Raw genomic sequence first — 20,960 nt, 5'->3', positions numbered from 1 at the left:
AAATAAGTGAAAAGTGAATTTGCTTTTGTGTGTTATGATCTAAAATTAAGGGACTTCATTTCCACTGAAGTCCTTAATACTCATCAGTGAAATATGAAGCAGATGTCTCCCTGACCTCTACCTAATTGAACAGGAATGTCAGAGGGAGGAGAGTCATCAATCTCTAGATTATCTTAGAGAAGGTCCTAAGGATTTTCAACAAATGATTCTGTTATATATAGACTATAAGAAGATTATTTTAAAAATTAGAAAATACTGTATCATCCTTTACTAAATCTAGATTTAAATCCTATGGGTTTCACTGTTGAAGATGTAACAAAGAAGTTACGCTTTCTTTGTCTCTAATCTATTGCAATGTTAAATGGCATTATATCCTGACATTTATTAAAAGGTAATTTAAGATTCTTAGCTCATCTGATTTTCCAGTCACCTTGATTTGGGGGTCAAATGTTCATCCACAGCCCCTCTAATTCTTGCTCTGAGACAGAGTTTCCATGCATACCAGAGTGTTTCTGAGTGGGTCGCTGAGTTTTGCAATCACTGTAACTTACAAATACCATTAGCACAGAGCATGTTGCTCTGCATTGGGATGACCATCTGCTTGTCTACCTCGCCTATTAAACAATGAGAAATTATGCTTCTTGTTGCTTGTTGTGTCCTGAGCACCCACAGCCATTTTCAGTTCGGCTCTTTAGTACATTAACCAATCATTCCTTACCTGGGTTGTTTCAACAGCCTCTTGAAGGTTGTCTCACCCTTGCCCCCTTCACACCAAAGCAATCTTCATAGTCAGCAATAAATGGTATCTCTCTTTTTTTTTTTTTTTTGCATCCATTTCTTTAATGGTTACCTGATGGTCAGAGAAAACAAATCAAATCTTGCACTGACCACTCATATAACTTTTTAAATAAGAGTTATAATATTCTATTCCAACTTTTGCATTTCTTTAAACTATGTTCCAGCAATGTGAACCTCTAGTATCTCTCACAGTTTGAGGCACGTACTAGTTTGCTGAATAACTAAATAACACAAAAATAAGTCAATGACTGGGTAGAATCTGTGGGACAGCTCAGGACTATAGTCCTGAAATGGTGACAAGAGAACAAGTGTTCTCCTCACTTGTTAAAATCCAGTTTCTAGGTCCTAGCTCATAATCAGGCCCAGAATAAAGGTCTCCGTGATGTGTCATGATATTGCTAATTTTAATATGTCCCAAGGTGATGTTCATTTTCTCTACAGCTTGAGAACCAGAGCCTCAGGCCATAGATAAACATATAACGAACACTGAAATGCTCTATGAGACATTTGTAATAGTTATATATGATCCGTGTTCTGAGGGGCATTATTAAATTCATTTCTTACTGTGGGTTGTGGTAAAAAAAAAAAAAAGTGAAAGCCCTTGCTCTAGTGAAATAAAAAAGATAAAACAATATGAGATTAATATCTGCATACAGGTATTTATTTATAACAATAAAATTTTAATATCTATGTAAAGATATTTGTGCATACTTCTAAAAATGGTGAGCACGGGGAATTCCAGGTGGGTAAATACATAGTTACATCTTTTTAGAACTAAATCAGACTTGGGGAGATGTGCATATTCTTGCAGTGATGAATCACATGAAACTGTGAACCAATCTCATAAATTTATGTCCACATAAATTAAGGTCCTCAGTGTATACAATTTCCCACCTGCTAAATCTTCAGTCTTCAACAAATCAATATAGCAAAGGAAATTAGAATAGTAGGGTGAATAACTCATCCTCATTTTACTGGGATTTTCCCCATTGTAGCACTGGAACTCTTGTGTACTGGAAACCTTCTTAGTTCTAGGCAAATCTGGTTGGTCGATCACCCTATATGTTGTACAGTACATTTTCTAAACTATTTATCTTTTGTTCAAGCAAATCTTTTACTTGGAATTTCAACATGTATCAGTTGCATATGAAGTTGCTTTGCCCTAAATGAGAAATGTCAATCAATTCAACCTCATCATTTTTAGCTGTTTTCAGAGTCTATAGCCCTGTGATTACATTGTAGCCTTCCTGCTTTGCTTTCCTTATTGGTTAGATTTCATTGAGTATGATGATTTCTCTTATCTTTGATTTTGTCATCTGTAATATGGAAATAGTATTTTTTTGTAGGTTGGTTATGATATTTAAATTTCTTCCACTTGAGGCCAATTTGATTTCCCAATTTCTTATATAAGAATATGCATCATAGAATGAAATTCCTTTAGTGCTTTTCTACGGAAAGACAATACAAAGAACAATCACACCTGCTAAGTCACCTGTCTTGCATGGTTAGATTTATGTACTAGTACTTAAAGATTGAAATTTAAGTAGCAAATGTAATGGATATAAAATGCAAAAACAAGTGTAGTAGATGCCTGTATTTTAATGTGCAGATGCTGAGTAATCACCAATAGAAAGATCAGGGCTCCTTGTAAGTATTATATAACCATGGAAATTAAAAATGACTGCACAAACTTTTGGCAGATCATTGTTTATTAAAGTGTCTTATATCATTCATATGTTTGAGCATGTGGTTTTGGTTCTGATAGGTGTGTTTTTTACTCTTCAGAGTTGGGTGCCCATGGGGAAACTTGTCATTTAACTTCAGCTCCTTCTTCAAAAGTGCAGATATTCTTAGTTGGTATCACAAACTTACACTTTGAAATATCATTGGAAGTAAAGATTCAGCAGTAAGTTTAACTGCAAGAAGAATTCCAAATTCTTAGTGATCACAAGTTAAAAAATTCTTAATTTAACTGAAACAGTCAAAATTCCAGAGTATACACCCTTATCTTTCCATAGATAAATATCATTTTATTACCTTAATGTTGTATATAAGTCCATATTAAGCTTATGTTTTTTTTCAAATTCTTTTTATACACATTGGGATTTGTTTTAGATTACATGTTTTCAAATAACCTTCTCAGAAACCTGTAATTCAGAAGTGTGATTTGTCTTGCCCCTTCGAGGTGGAATGTAAGAATTGTGAGAAAAATATTCACCGTGGGATTAGAAACCATTTTAATCACCTTCCTCTCAGAAACATATGGCTGAAACCCAGATATTTTAGGCCTACTTTTAAAATGGGAATTGATTCTTGGAAAGAAACCAACTCTATCTAGAATAAAATCCAGTGTTTTGTGGATGAATTCAATTAGTGTCCCCAGTTGAATACAATGAGAAAAAGATAAACCTGTGGTTATGTATAAGATTCCACAATCTCATAGAGCTTTGCCCATTTAATCAAATGGTTTAATAAGTTCTCAATCAAATAAATTTTCATCAGCAGAAACATGCTAGAGCTTGTTTAAAACCATTCCTAGTGCTGTAGTCTTGGATCAAATTAATTTTACTTAGCAGTGTTCTAGTTATGTGGCTCTCATAATTCATGCATGCCTATGTATCATCTTTTAGCTCTATTCTCAATGTTTAATCTGAAAATGACTTTCTGCAGCTCTCCAGTATTCCATCAGGATTCTGGACAAAGAACTGTTAATCTGTGTCAATTTGCAGACAGTCACCTGGGTTACTTTTCTCCTTGCTTTCTCTCTGCTAATAGTTGCTTGGGCAGTGAATCCTACAGTAATGAGATTTCCCTGGACAACCTGACTTGCTGGTGAGTCCCAAAGCGTGCGGGCAAAGTATAACATTTTCGGTCTTCAATGTAGGTCACCCTGATGAATTTTAAAAAGTGATCTCATAAAAGCAAACATAATTAAGAATTATCTTTCCTACACTCTGAATATACCAATGCTTTCTAAAAAAAAAAAAAGCCTACGTCTGGGCTTAGAACTGAGAGAAGCATGTTATTTCCTTGAAAAAGAATAAGGAGCTATACAAGAGTGAGTAAATTATCATGGTGGTAGGGTGGACTAAAGGGAATATAACAGTGTTAGTGGAGAAAGCAAACATGTAGGCAGGGTGACGAATGAGTAGTTTTTACTGTGAATCACATTTGGCTTTTGACACTGACCAAAATTCTTTCTTCAAATAGTTCAAGTTTTATTCATCAGTTACCTCTTTCTCTCCTTCTCATACACCCCCTAGCCCCCACCACATACCACCATACACAAAGGAGATATAGGATGACTTGAGACCAAATAACAGCATTCATTCTAGTAAAGACTCCAGAATAATTATATGGCTTTCCTGATTTTTTTAATTAGAAAAAAATTATGTATAATTTTACAGCCTCTCTTTTAATTAATTCTCATAGTATTCAAGAGAACACTGTATTCTCTTGAAGGTTAAAAAAAGAAAGAAAGAAATTCAGTCTACATTTTATTTTGCATACCTTATTTTATCCGCACATTGCTCTTTCTGTGTTTATTTTACCCTGTTATAGTACTGGCTTCTCATTCACTCATAGGACCTTCAAAGTTTCACCTTCAGAATCACTAGCCCAAGACAAATTGGCACAGCAGGAAGTGATAGTTGCTCTGTGTGACTCAAGAGGAAAAATATACATTATTCCTTTCTAATCTGCTGAAGTACATTTGACTTGATTCCCATGCCGATTTTCATTCTGACAAGATAGATGGGAAGGGAAGCAAAATTGTATAGATTTGCACATTTATTCCCATTTTCAAGGCATGAGTGGAGAAATCTTTACTGGTTGATGACTTAAAGTGTCCTGTCACTCTGTTCTTAAGTGTAAAAGTATTCGGAAATCAGGATGCTGTAATATGCCATTGCAATATCCATTAACGCACTGGGCTGAGCAGTACTTTGAAGTGTCAAGGGCAAAGAATTCTAATTCAACTGCCACTGATTTGTTACATCCACCACCAAGTAGAGGCACACTAACAACGGGGGGTTAATTTTAAAAACTACCTTCAGGCTCAGGAGGAGATGAGCTCTTACAGCAGGAGGGATGGATTTGTCAGGATCCCTTGCCACTTCCTTTACCAAATGCAGCCAAGGTATGTGTGACAAGCACACTGCTTTTAGAACTAAGAGAGAAGTCTGGGATTGGGGAAGATTTTTGTCTTTATGAAGTCAAATTTCTTACATCCTGGTGTTTTATGTGACATGATTATCAGTATCAGGGAAATGCTGACAACCAAAAGAAGGCAGTAGAATTTTTAAAACTATTTTTTACAAATCCTCCCTTTATTCATGCTAAGAAATATAAAATTGCCTTGAAGAAGCCTACAGACTATGATCCAATGCATTTTTATTTTGAAATTAAAAAAAAAATAAAACAAAATAGTTTTATAATTGGAAAGAAACATCACATTTTTTTCTGAATTAAAAATCTAAATTTCTTGGGTTATGGATATTGCATAATAGTGTATTTTATTCTTCACAATGTCTAACTCCATTGCTGGATTTTTAACAACATTGCCACATGTCATAGATTGAGATCACATAACTCACTTCTTTTATCCAATAACCACAGACTACAGCTTTAAATCTTACTTGCCATCTTCCTATACACTATTGGTGAAAAAAAGTGGAGGGAGAGAGGATAACTGGCTACGTAAAAATCAATCATGACTTCAAAAATCACATAAGGAGTTCCTATCATGGTGCAGCAGAAACAAATCAACTAGGAACCACGAGTTTGCAGGTTCAATCCCTGGCCTCGCTCAGTGGGTTGAGGATCCCACATTGCCGTGAGCTGTGATGTAGGTTGCAAACACAGCTTGGATCCTGCAAGGCTGTGGCTGTGGCATAGGCCGGCGGCTATAGCTCTGATTAGACCCTAGCCTGGGAACCTCTATATGCCGCAGATGTGGCCCTAAAAAGACAAAAGAAAAAAAACAAAAAGAAGAATCCCACTTCAAAGATATCACTCTTAAACTGGAAATGATCCAAACATTTTATTTACAACTCTTATTATGTATAAGAAACTATAGCAAAATTCATGGAGGACTCAAACAATTGATATGATAATCTTGATATCATAAAGTTTTCAAAGTTGTAGGAAATAATTTGATAAGACTTGATTTTGTAGGCAATAGGTTGTCATTGAAGACTTGGTAACTGCAGGCATAAGGTAGACAAATTTGCCATGAAATAGGTCCTTTTGAAAGCACATTAAGTCTCATTAATGTCCCATTGGGGACATATATGAAGTACTAAGATATTTTCAGGCTGTATAACAAGATTTATTGATGAGTAGACAAGTATTGAATTAAAACTCAAGTACTTTAGGAATAAGTTATTTTTGGAACCTTCGAAAGTAATTTTAGTTTTTTTGCAAGCATCGCATGAAACATTTTCGGATCAATTTTCATTTGGAAACCACCCATTTGATTAATTGTAGACAAGAGGGTGAAAGTCCTCAATGACTTATTGAAAATGTCAGATATTTTGGTCTATGTTCTTATAGGTTAATATGAAAAGGGCTTGTCAAGATTTTTATTGGTATTGTTTAAGCCATGACTTACATGTTTATTGTTTCAGGAATACCAGGTGTTATTATACATACTCCAAGAATTATTTGTGAGTTTTCTCCATAGATTCACAGTATAAAATAATGAGAGGAACTAATAATAAGAAATCCCCTGGACTTGGTGTCAAAAATTTTATGTCCCGGCTATAAGACTTATAAGTTATCATCCATGTGACTTGAATAAGTCTCAGATTCTTTGGGCTTTATTTTCTTCACCTATTATCTAGAAATGAGAATATACAATGCCAGGTTATTAAATTTAATATAAGGTGGTCAAATTAAATGTTGAATGTAAAAGTACTTTGTAAAAAGCAAAAATTTTTGAAGCTATTAGTAATTGTATTTTGATACTCTTCAACTATTTCAATATGTTAGATTTTTCATGTTTGGGATCAAGAGAGGTAAATAATTCACACTTATAAATTTCATTGTATCAAACTCCTTTAATGGTTCTTCCCCCACCAGTTTGTCATTTATGTCATAAAAGAGGCAATGAAAAATTATGATTTTTTCTCTGAATACTTCTCTGTATTCATTTCCAAATAAAGATGTAAAAAAGTAAAAGGAGTAAATCTTGGGAAAATCCTTAAAATTAAAGGATTCATCAAAAAAATGAATCAGTGAGGCTTCTTTCCATCAAACTGTCTACAATATCTTTCTCTTACCCTCAGGTTTGAAATGTATCATTCTTTCATATCTCATAAACATTCTGTTAATGATGTTCTCATGAGAGAAAGCATTATAAATGAGGTAGTGAATCTGACCCATGAAGAGAATTGAGGAGCTCTTAAAAAACCTACTTCTAAAGAAATGGATTCTAGAGTCAGGCAATTGTTTCCAGTTCCCAGAAGTTCAAACCCAGTTATTATCAAGGAAAACCAGAAGTGATAAATAGATTTGTAAAACCTCATGGTTTTGGTAAAATTTTTCAAATGAATAAATGATTAAAATGGCTCAATGAAAATCACACACAAAAGGGTGAAATATAATGACTATCTGATCTGTTAAAAGGAAAAAGCTTTTAAACTAATCGATCTTTTCCACAACAATTTATGTCATAGCCTTTTAAGATGATCCTATCTTAAATGGGGAAGTGACAAAGAAATATATTTCTAATATACTTGCTCAATGAATAGATTTTCAGTACCCTAAGAAAATGCATTTGAGAGCTTTCATTTTTAAATGAGACTACAAATTAGATCCCTGTGGATGATCTTATGCTTAGTTTTACCCCTGTTATTGCTAAGGGTTTAAGAAGTAGGAAATTGAGACCAAGACTTTTTTTTTGTCAGGCTTGATGGGCAATCATGCAGCAATCATTTAACCTCCATGTGCTTCACTGCTGGCATCTCGCAAAGGAGTACACTAATGTATGTCACACTAATGCTTGCCATCCATCTACTTCATGGACACATTATAAGGGTTAACTAATAAGGCTGATATGCACTTTGCAAATTCAAAGTACAAAGCAGAAGTGCTAAGTAAGCTAAATAGAAAGAAAAGACCCACCTGATGGTTGACCGATTTGAATTTTTAATGATTATATCTCTTATGAATACTTTCTTCTACTCCTTGCAATAAAGTAAAACCATTTTGGTTATTTTTTTTTTTTTGAAATTTACTTTGAAGACATTAGGAAAGAAGAGTGCATTATTTCTTACATGAAAAAAATGTTTACTATTATTCAGGTGTTTTAGTTTTTGAGGTATACTACGTTGTACACCTTTTTATAGAGAGATGTTAAAGTGTTCTTTTTTTATTCTTCTGCTGTGATATCATCTTTTGATAGAATATGTCATAATGACAGAAGAATAATATACTATAGTTGGTCAGAAAACCAGGTGGCAAAGAATAAATTTCCCTTGGCTTCTGAGGAAAAATATCTCAAACATGGGAAAGAAAGATGAGCTCTACAGAAGAGAGCAGTTTTTTTTTTTTTGGCTTTTTTTTTTTCCATTTTGGCTTAATATTCAATGTTAATCATACCTACTTCAAGCTGTCAGGGAGGAGACTAATTAGTGCCAGTGATGATGGGAGTTTTTGTGATGCCAACTTTGGTCTTTTAAGAACCGGATTAAACTCAAAATCATTTTTCACATTCTGCAAAATGAAATGCTTAGGCTATGTCTCAGCAAAATCACAGATGAAATCATTGCCATCAGACTTTGACATTATTGTTACAACTAGAGGTGGACAGTTAAGTACAAAGCAGGATAATTATCTAAGAGAATACAGGCCAATCAAACTTTGCTATGTATATTAGTCTACCTGGGCTATTATGAAAGAATACCAAAGACTGGATAGTTTAAACAACAGACATGTATATTTTCACATTCTAGAGTTTAGAAGTCCATGATCAAAGTGTCAGCAAATTCGGTTTCAGATGCGATCTCTCCTCCTGATGTGTGGGCAGTTGCCTTCTTCCTGTGTCCCTGCATGGCCTTTGCTCTGTGCTCATGTGGAAACAGAGAGACAGAGTTCTAGTGTCTCTTTCATTTCCTGCAAAGACAGTTCTGACTAGCCACTCCTACCGCCATGATCTCACTGAACCTCAAACATCTCCATGAGATCCCTATCTCCAATAGTCACATTGGGGATCAGGGCTTCAAAATATGAATTCGTAAGAAATATAATTCAGTCCATACCACTTTGACATATTAGATAATTGACATTCAAATGTTCCTTATTTCACTGTTCTAGATACTTCCACAACTAGAATATTCCTATATACTTTATAAATGTGTAGACTAACATAAAACTGAATTATTCCTCTCATATAAATTTCCATATACAATATTTGTTTTATTTGAATAACAATTTTATAGGTAAGAATAATATACTAAAATCAGACTATCTCCAATCTATAAGCAGTTGTTGAGAGGCAGTAAAAAGGCCGCTCCCTTAACCCTCTCAGGATCAGACACAGAGCTAGCTGGAAAAACTGCATAATATGTCACTGTTCTCATTCTGATAAGCCACACAAAGTACCTGCTTTTCTTGAAATTCAACTAGAAAGAACATCATTTCAGTTCATAATCCTCAGAATAAAGCAAGACCTTTTAAATATAAAAAGTATCTCCCTAGAAACACTAGTATTGAGTTAAGTAAGATGTAATCATACTATCCATTCTCCACCTTTCCAGACTCTAACATTCTCATTTGAACCCCACACAGCATCATACTGCACCCCACCCTCAACTCCGAATCTGAAGCTAGTAGGTGTGTATGAGTTGGTCTTGGGGACAAAATGTATGATTTATGTGATAGTTCACAGTCTTGTATTCTTTTCCACGTCCCAAATTTAATTTTATTTTATTGCCACCCTGTTACTGTAGGTAATTACTCAATTAGGAGAAAGGAAATAATCTCCTAATTGGAGAAAGGAACCCCCTTCATTGCATGAAGGGAGAATGAAAGGCCAACTCTTCCCAGCATAAGAAATAGGTGAGACGATCACTTAGAGGGAGAAATTAGTGGGATAATTCCCTAAAACACAGCTCCCTGCATTATATACCCTGAAGAAGCTACATTCAGTAGTCAACAATTACAATTCTCTTGCCGGTGGCAATTTCATTTCAGTAAATAATCATCTGTCAATTTCAATTACTGCCAAAATCTGTATTATTTCTATTTAACTATTTTATTATATATATATATTTTTTCTGGTTACAGAGTTAAATAAAATACCTAAATATAGGAAGTTCTTACTTAGTTTTGTCTGCACACTTAGCAGGCTATAGTCTTTCAACATTTAAGAAATATATGAATGTGTTAAATATCACCAGCTTTGGCTTATTTTTACTTTTTCCTTTATTCAAGAGGAGTTATTCAGCCTTTGAATGAAAACTTCATTGTGCTCCTCTCAAGAAAGGAGAATTAGGGGAGTTTATTCTGAGACTCTAAGTATCTATTTCTCCAGGGTATAGTTTTCAATACCTTACCATTTGGATTGCAAATAAATGCTCCACTGAGGATTTTTCCACAAAGCTTATTATGAAGGAAGAGAAAAAAACAGTGGTTTTGGTAAGGTGAGGAAAAGGTAGAAGAAAGAGCAGCTGTAGAAGAAGGGTGACAGTGAGGATCCTGAATAGTAGACCTTTGCAATTTATCAGCATAGTCAGTAGAACTGTAATCCCTCAAAAGATGTCCATGCCCCAGAACCCGTGAATATATCTTTTACTGAAAAGGGGTCCTTGAAGACCCTTTGAATTAAGTTAAGGATCTTGAGATGTAGGTCATCCTGGATTAGAGTGGTTCTGGAATCCAGTGCCAAATGGCTTTATAAGAAAAGGAGACAGAGAGGAGATGGTCAAGTGCAGATGTAGACAGATGTTGATATGATGGAGCCATAAGCCAAGGAAAGCATAGAAACACCAAATGCTGGAAAGGGCAGAGAACAAGTCTTTCCTAGAGGTTATGGAGGGAGTGCAGCTCTGCTAAAACCTTGAATTTGGATTCCTGGCTTCCAAACTATGAAACAATAAATTTCTGTTGTCTTAAGCCTCCAAATGCGTGCAATTTACTACAGCAGCCCTCGGAGAGGAATGTAATCAGTAAGTTAGATAAATGATTTGGTAGTAAACATTATGGCTATGAGCCATGGATGAAACACCAAAAGAGGAAAATGGCATCATTTGTCCACCCAGAAGCCAGGTTAGGTCGGAGTCCTCTTTGGTCAGTAAACTGCACAGGTGTCAAGCGTGTAGCAATTCTGGCTTTCACCAAGTGGCCTCCATGAGGAATCCCCAAAGAGGATATGCCCTCATTTCAGATTTTGAACTTTGCTTCAGTGTTCTCTATCATCAGTTGTATGGGTTTCAGTGGAAGTGTCAGCCCAAGGTTTTACAATGATCTTGTTTGCAATGACCATACACTAAACCAGCTTCCCTGAACTACTTCAGTACTTACTATAACAAAAACCAAGGACAGTCCAAGAGATACATTTTAAAAGGATATGTAGCAGAAGGCAATATAAGATATGAATAGCTACAAAGAAACTCAATTTACCGGAGAAATACTGTACAAATCTGAAAAGTATTGATCCTCTGAGGTATCATAAGACAGACAGACTTGAACTTTGTTGTATGAGCTCAAAAGTGGCAAAGAGAAAAAAGTATCTTTCAATACATAAAAACATCATATGGTTATCCAAACTATCAGCTCACTTGTGTGGTTCTGCTTTAAGACAATAGTTGGGAAGGGTGAGGAATAATATCAAATATAACTTGTTAAAGACATATGAGTATTAGAGGACTTTTGGAAAAAATACATGCCAAATTCACATTTACTAACTCAAAATAATATTCTTGCCCTTCTTTATGTCCTGGAGGCACATTAAGGAAGGACACACATGCAGTAGATTTTCTCATAAAACTGTCTCTACATCTATACTTTTAAATGTAAACTTCTGTTTAAAACATATAAAGCAAATCTATTTGTGGCCCATGTTTTTTTATATTGTTTGGTTCTATATGGCTGCTGTTCTGGAGCCTACTGTTCATTTCATGTTTCCCATATGTCTTCAAAGTGTATAAAAGCCATAGAGCTTGTTTTTGTCCAGAAATTATCCTCAAGTCTATGAAAGGTCCATGTTGCAGTGCAACTGTACTCCTAGCACTGCCCTGAGAATGCTTTTTTGTCCCCATATTGATTTGACCCAACTCTTAATATCTTCCATCTGTCTATAACATTTTTATCTTTTTAAAGAAACTTTCAGGTTTGTCTCATTTCATTCTCACAAAGGGTCAAGTTCCAAGGCCAAATTGTGCTCTACATTGCCAGTTGGCTCCTAGAATTTCTCATCTTGCCTTCCCAGTGCACCACTAAACATTGAGCAGGGAAGTTAAGTAGGGATTTCCTGAGACCATATTTCTGTTCCAGGCAATGGCAACTCACATTCTTCTACAATTTATTCTTCTCACAGGTGAGAAAAGAAACAAACTTGTACTCTTCAAGAGAGTCCTAACTTGGACTTAATATATCAGAGGATCAATCTGATTAGGAAACACAAGTGAATATATAACATGATTTGGAAATGATTCTGCCATGAGAAACAAACAGCTTGCCGATTTTCTTATTATTTTCTCTTTTCTAAGAAAAGTGGTGTCTGGGACTTTTACTTGCCATTAGGGTGTATAAAGGCAGGCATCATGTATCACATTTTCAGGAAGCAGGATGTAACATCTTGCGACATACTTAGATGTCCTGGATATTAGAAGACCAGCCAGAAGGTCAGAAACTGAAAATTGTTTTGCTGAATAGATTGAATGAATGTCTTAAGGTTATAAAGGTAAAATGCTATCAATTTTTTTTTTATATTTCAACCTTTAGAAGTGAAAATATAATGGAAATGAAAGTAGAGACAGCAATGAAAGTCTGATTTAGTCTTTGCATTGGTATGTTTTAAGGACTCTTCTGAAAATCTTACAATGGACATTTTATAATGTTTCAAATGAAAGATTTTCAAAATTTTATTTTTTTCTTAAAATTATTAATATATGTAAAGATAAAACTTAGTATTTTCCAAGAAGTTATTTTGTCAAGATAACTGAAGTATTATTAATTTATGTTGGTGACAGAAAATTAGAAGATTCAGAAATAGATGATACATGTTTGATATCAAGATGCAAACTAGATCGAGTATTTAATAGTTTCAAAACATAAATGGCATAGAAATAACCTTAAAAATAGAATATAGAAGACATTATTTTTTCAAAGTCTTATGATACAAATGCTATGAAACCTATTATCAAATGGATACGCTCTTTCTACATATTGGACACTATGTAAATTCTTCAAGATGTAATCCCATTTAGGATTAATAAATAGGTCAGACTTGGGGAAACAGATCTCTTGTGAAAGCATAAATACTATCTTTGAAGTGAAATTTAGCAATAAATATCAAGCATTTAAAAAATGTTCATGCCTTTGACACTCAGGAATTATGATTTCAAGAAGCTAATCATAAAATAATACAAAATATTATTAGGAACTAAAAGCATTTTAAACATCCAACATTTGAGAATCATTTAGCACTTTATAGTGTATATCATATAGTTATGTAATATACTTTTAATAGATAGCAAAAGTATGAAAAATATACTTTGAAACTTCTAAAAACATGACCAATGCTTGTAACATAAAATTTACAGAAATACTGAAGAATGAAATTGCATGAACCATATGATTTCAGATACAATATTTTTACAATTTACATCTGTGATGCTGGAATTATGAATGACTTTTGAAAACCATTGTTTTTACATTTATGATTAAAGCTTGTCAATAATTTAATTTATAAAGTACTTTAAAAATCATCTGGAAAGATGGATTTGCATGTAAAGAAATCCTTTGAGAGTCAAGCTTACAAGTACTAGAACAATGAGAATGAGGATGACTCATTTTAACAAATGTTAGGTAGACTTCTGAACTAATGCTTCAAATTCTACAAGGAACTGAATTCACCAAGAGAATTCTCTCACAGAGTGAAGCAACGGTTCATAGTGACCTTTTATTTCGTATCTCATATGTTTCAGAAATTGAAAATACGTCAAAATTTGTGACTGTGTGTTGTACCTCACCAAGGTGTCTACCTCTAAAGAGTGAGCTTACTGTGACTATTCAGGAGCCTAGTGCTCACCACAATGCAAGAAGTGAGTTGACTGTTTTCCATTTGTAATACTTTCTCCAAAACTGTCCTTTAGACTTTTGAACGTGAAACTTTCACAATATAAGAAAAATTATCTGATCTGATATTTCATGTGGATTATTTCACATTATTTAATAGATAAACAAAAGATCTTAATTGAGCTCGTTACTATTCCACTTATCAGCTAAATCAGAAACTTTCAGGGAAGGAAAATTAACTATGTGATTGGAAGAGGTGTGAAGCCAGGAGGTGAGGACACAGGTTGAGTTCAGGAGTTGGAAGGACACGAAAACATTTTGATCTATATTGTTGAATATCTTTTCTTACCAAAGTGCTATCATGGGCATTTGGCTCACAGTAATGGAGAACTGATTGAATCACCACTCTAGATGTAAAATAGATTCCATATCCAAACAAGGAAATTGAGAAGAGATTACAAAGAAAAACAACGAGTTGATAAAGAACCTAGAGTTAGTAACAGTGTGAAACCATTACATGCTCTCAGCTTGAAGCCATGAAGGAGTAACTACTTGGAAGTAATAGAAAACTGCTATCTGAGATGGCCACATGAAAGGAGATAGAAGTTATCAGCTGCTATGATCTGTCTAGAAGGATCACCATTCTCACTGATCAATCCAAGTCCAAAAGAAATATAATTTGTTGATATAATGCACAAAGTTTAACTTCAAGGGCATAGAACAAGTTGGAGAAGGGGAGTACTTCTAAAAAAAATGAAAAAAAAACTTAGCACACTTATTTTTAGTGATACTGTTCTTTTAATCTAATCTTTGCCCTCTTTCTTCAGTATCGGTATAAGTTATATCTATTGATATGAATAAAAACTAAGTATTTAATTGGGAAAGAAGGAATAAAGAGAGCTTGGGGGGGGAGTGAAGTTGTTGGTATTTTAGTCCTGTGGGAAGGTACATTCTCTATAGTTGGAAGTAAAAGAGCCAGAATTGGTGAAATTGATTTTATAGAGACTTGGCAAGATTTTAGACACAAACAGAATACTTTCAAGGACTAGGTGACAAAGTGTGACTAAAAGTTGGAGACTAGGGCCTTCTCAACATCTCTTCTTGAAATCCAGATAGTGGATTGGAGGGTTTCACAGTCCACATGGATGCTGGGCTTTTCATGGTAAGCAGAGTTAGCAGTGAGACTTCAAGTTTAGACAAGTGGAAGACAAAGCATGGAATGAAGGAAAAGGGAAAACAATACTTGGTGATGGACTTTGGCAAGAGATGCCATTATAAAAGGGCAGCAGCCAAACTGAATAGGTCAGAATAGCAAGAATAGAAGTGATTCATCTGAACATCTGTGACATGGTTAGTTTCTGGAAAAGGTAATTTATTTTAAATAATATTTAAAAAGTATTGATATATTATGGGATATTTGCACAAAATCAATAATTCTAAAAAGTAACTTTAAGAAGTAAATAGAAAAAATGACAAAAATAAAGGAACTTTATTAATGGTTTATAGATCAGTGAAAAAAATCTAAAAACCACAAAAAATTCAAGTTTCAAATGCCAAATATATATTGATGGTCAACTCACTATACCTTTCATGTGAATGAGAGGAAAATGGAATCTAGGTTCCACATTGTAGTTTCATGTATAAGAGCATGTTTGGGAGCATAATTTAGTTTATTGTTTCTTGGGGGTGTGTTTTCTAGCATATTTGTGTATATGTACACACATATATATATAAGTTAGGAAATAATATTTTCTTAGATATAAAGGATTTAAAGGACAAAAAATGTACTAATATACTTTTAAAAAACAAATTTATATTTATCATGATGAAAAGTACCCTGAAGATACATATATAACTTAAAAATATTGCTATGTATGAATCCTCTAGTCACCTGTGCTAAAAAACAAGGGATCATGTTCTTACCATTTAGGAAGTTTTTATACATGGTATACATAGAGATATTGATAAAATATTACTGATCATTTATTGTCTTTTTTATCTTGTTTCTCTTTTCCAAGTCTTCAAATCTATTAAGAATCATATATATACTGCCAAAGGTTTTTTTTTTTTGGCACATTTGGGAAGGGGGGCGGGTATGGTAAGTGGTAGACTTTGCTCTCATTAAGATCTGTTGCATTCTAACTGGCTTATGCAGATGATGTGTAGCAGTAATATAAATATTACCTTAAAGAGCAAATTTTCCTTGCATAACATTTAGAAAAAGATATGATAAAATCCTGAAATTTTAGTAAATTTTGGGACCCTCAAAATGTCAAGAAACAGTAACAGTGTTCAGACAGTGGACAGCAAAAGACATCAAGGCATCTTGAAGCCTCTGTACAGTCTAGTTTTTTGCCTTCTGTTCAAATCAATTGGAGAAACAGAAGGATTTGGGAAGTCTGTAGTGTATTTATTCACTCTCTAAAAACCAATAAAATGTACTTGGTAAAATCTAACTTTTTTCTTCAATGTACCTGAGTCCTTAAAAGTTTGAGAACAAAATAACTGGACAGATATTTCAAAGTGTTAGACAACTTTGAGAGGATTTGAAAAAGAAAATTCAAATCTTGGCCTAATATTTACATTAAGGATGTATAAAGAGTGGCAATTATGTAAGAAGTCCTATAAAGAATATTGCTTTGGATAAAACTGCTGAAGTGCTGTGGCTAACTGTGGAAATAACACTGGATTGTGTATGTGTACATGGGGGAGACAGAGAGAGAGAAAGAGAAATGGGGGGAGGGAGTGAGAAAGGAGAGTGAGAGAAGTGAGACTGACCTATATTTGTGTTATGGGCTGAATTGTTTCCCTTTCAAAATTCCTGTTTGAAATCCTAACCCCCAAATCCTCAGACTATACTATATTTGGAGATTTGATCTTTAAAGAGATAATTAAACATAAATAAGGCTATTAAGATGAGCCCTGATTCAATAGGACTGCTATCCCTATAAAAAGATGAGTTTGTGGGGGTGGGGAGAGGATGTTAGGACACACACACACAGAGGGAAGATTATGTAAGGGCACAGAAAGGTGGCCACTTACAAGTGAAAGGAGAGTGGTCTCAGAATAAATAAATACTGACAATACCTTGATCTTAGACTTTTAGCCTTTATAACTGTGAGGAAGTAAATTTCTGATTTTTGAGCTACCAGTTTTGGTATCTTGTTATGGCAGCCCTAGTAAACTTACATACAAATTTTAAATTTCTATTTCACACATGAGAAAATAATATGTGGCTATATTTTTGGGACCAATATAAGCCTCATGAGCGACAGCAGATAATGCTTCCATTTAATTTTTACTTTTATTTTTTTAACATGGATGAATATTTTATTTATTTATTTATTTATTTATTTTACTTCCCCAATACACTATTTTTTTTCTACTGTACAGCATGGTGACCCACTTACACACACACACACACACACACACACATACATTCTTTTTTCTCCCATTATCATGCTCCATCATAAGTGACTAGGCATAGTTCCCAGTTCTCATTGCTAATCCATTCCAAAGGCAATAGTCTGCATCTATTAATCCAACCTCTCCATCCATCCTACTCCCTCCCCCACCCCTTGACAACCACAAATCTATTCTCCAAGTCCATGATTTTCTGCTCTGAGGAAAAGTTCATTTGTGCTGTATGTTAGATTCCAGATATAAGTGATATCATATGGTAATTGTCTTTCTCTTTCTGACTTACTTCACTCAGTATGAGAATCTCTAGTTCCATCCATGTTGCTGAAAATGGCATTATGTTGTTCTTTATTATGGCCAAGTAGCATTCCATTGTGTATTTATACCATGTCTTCCTAATCCAATCCTCTGTCAATGGACATTTGTGTTGTTTCCATGTCTTGGCTATTGTGAATAGTGCTACAATGAACATGTGGATGCATATGTCTTTTTCAAGGTAAGTTTTGTCCGGATATACGCCCAAGAGGGGATTGCTGGGTTATATGGTAGTTCTATGCATAGTTTTCTCAGGTACCTCCATAGTGTTCTCCATAGTGGTTATACCAGCTTACATTCCCACCAACAGTGCAGGAGGGTTCCCTTTTCTCCACACCCCCTCCAGCATTTGTTATTTGTGGACTTATTAATGATGGCCATTATGACTGGTGTGAGATGGTATCTCGTGGTAGTTTTGATTTGCATTTCTCTAATAATCAAGGATGTTGAGCATTTTTTCATTGAATTCATAGAATTAATTTCATCCTTCAACCCCTTCAGGTATGATTAATTGAAAGGATTTAAAATGGAAGCAAGGAAGATATACAGATTGCCAATGAGCACATGAAAAAACTCTCTTTGAAGCCTTGCAAAATCTCTATTTTACAGTTGTATACATCAAGATAACTCAATTTCCTACAACTTGTGGATAAAAGAGCTTGGTATTTGAACAATTGTACATCTGCTACTAGAGTTCAGGCACTTTCAAATATGCCTGACTTTATTCCCCTTTACCACTTGGTAATTACTCAGCAAGCAGTTTAAAAATAAAAGTGATAAAAAATTACTTTCTGACTAAGGATATTCATCAAATGAAAGTTTAACAATTATCAGTAATTGGACTATTTAAAATAATTCAGAAATTTTTATAATACGTCTGTTTATTCAGCAGTGTGCCATCTACTATACTTTGCTTAAAGAAGAAAACACAACCATTATCATCAAATGACATAATTTAATAGAAGAGGTATTTTATATTGTGCAACATTTACGGCTCAGATAAATAAGTTACTTCTTTGAGGAAGAGTCACATGCACTAAGACAAGAAAAAGTCATACACATATACATACATTCTTTTTCTCATTTTATCCTCCATCATGTTCCATTGCAAGTGACTGGACATAGTTCCCTGTGCTACACAGCAGGATCTCATTGCTTAGCCAATATTTTAAAAAGGAGAATTAGGTATATTGGACATTATACATACCTCAGTCAAGTCTGTTATTTGAAAGTACAATATAGGTCTTGTGCATTTCAAAAGATCATTTTCTGGGAGTTCCTGTCGTGGCTTAGTGGTTAATGAATCTGACTAGGAACCATGAGGTTGCAGGTTTGATCCCTGGCCTTGCTCAGTGGGTTAAGGATCCAGTATTGCTGTGAGCTGTGGTATAGGTTGCAGACACGGCTGGGATCTCGTGTTGCTCCTGAATGTGGCATAGGCTGGCAGCTACAGCTCCGATTGGACCCCTTGCCTGGGAACCTCCATATGCCATGGGTGTGGCCCTAGAAAAGACCGAAAAAAAAAAAAAGATCATTTTCTATTTAATTGATATATCTTTTAGGGATAGAAAAGTATTTAATTTTGTTTCTAATCTCTATTTGCCCTAACTTCTTTAGTTTTAAAAGCCATAAAATAGAGTCTCTTACATATCAAATATTACCACATATATAAGTATTTACATTCTAATAATATAGAAGCTGAGAAAGCACTACATATTATATTGCACAGCATTATAATAAATGTGTATTTATATCCTTCAAAATTGTATTTCTCAAATTGTGTGCTGTGTACATATACAGATAAAGGTTAGAAGGTTTTTATGTACTAAAAATGTGTTAAAAGATTTCAGAGTCAATAATGTGGGAAAAGCTGAATTAAACAAAATTACAAATAAATGCTTTTCTTACATAAATTTATTTAGAGTATTTAACATAAAAAATGTGGATTGTGAACTGGGACTATGTCCTGTGCAGGTTTTCAAAACCTCATTTGAGTGTGAAAAACATTTTTGTAAGAACTTTTGATATCGTAAGGAGTTTAAATGCATCTAAAGCAACTAGAGAAAGAATATAAACAAAATCCAGTTAGTAGAAGGAAAGAAATCATAAAGATCAGAGCAGAAATAAATGAAATAGAAATTTTTAAAAAAATTAGAAAAGATCAATGAATCTAAAACTGGTTCTTTGAAAAGATAAACAAAATTGATTACTCTTTAGCTAAGTTCATCAAGAAAAATAGGGAGAGGGCCCAAATCAATAAATTCAGAAATGAAAAAAGGCAAAGTTACAACTGACATCACAGAAACACAAAGGACCATAAGATGATACTCTGTTACTATATGCCAATAAAACATACAGCATAGAGGTAATGGTCATACGCTTAGAAAGGGATAATCTCCCAAGACTGAACCAGGAAGAAGTAGAAAATATGAACAGACCAATTATAAGTACTAAAATTGAATCCGTGATTTGAAATTCCCAACAAATAAAAGCCTAGGATGAGATGGTTTCACAGGTGAATTCTATCTATTAACATCTATCCCTCTTAAACTATTCCAAAAAATCTCAAAGGAAGGAACATTTGCAAATTCACTCTATGAAACCACCATTGCCCTAATACTAAAACCAGACAACAGTACCTCAAACCACACAAAAAGAAAATTATAGGTTGGTATCACTGATGAACTTAGATGCAAAAATCCTCAACAAAGTACTAGTAAACTGATTTCAACAATACATGAAAAGGATTATACAGTATTATCAAATGGGATTTATCCCAAGGATGCAAGAATTCTTCAATATCCATAAATCAATTAGTGTGATGAACCACATCAACAAACTGAAGAATAAAAACCATGTGATCATCTCAAGATGCAGAAAAAACTAGTGACAAAATTCAAAATCCATTTATTATTAAAAACTCTCCAGAAAGTGGTCATGGAGGGAAACTACCTCAGCATAAATAAGCATGAACATATATGATAAACCCATAGCTATTATTATATTTGACAGTGAAAAGCTGAAAGCATTTCCACTAAAATCAGGAAAAACAAGGGTGTCCACTCTAACCACTTTTATTTAACATAATTTTGGAAGTCCTAGCCATAGCAATCAGAGAAGGAAAAGAAATAAAAAGAATCCAAAGTGCAAAAGGAGTAAATTGTCACTGTTTGCAGATGACATGA

The sequence above is a fragment of the Sus scrofa genome, chromosome 15, assembly GCF_000003025.6.
Source record: "Sus scrofa isolate TJ Tabasco breed Duroc chromosome 15, Sscrofa11.1, whole genome shotgun sequence".
In the NCBI taxonomy this organism is placed as follows: domain Eukaryota; kingdom Metazoa; phylum Chordata; class Mammalia; order Artiodactyla; family Suidae; genus Sus; species Sus scrofa.
This window is presented reverse-complemented; position numbering follows the sequence as displayed.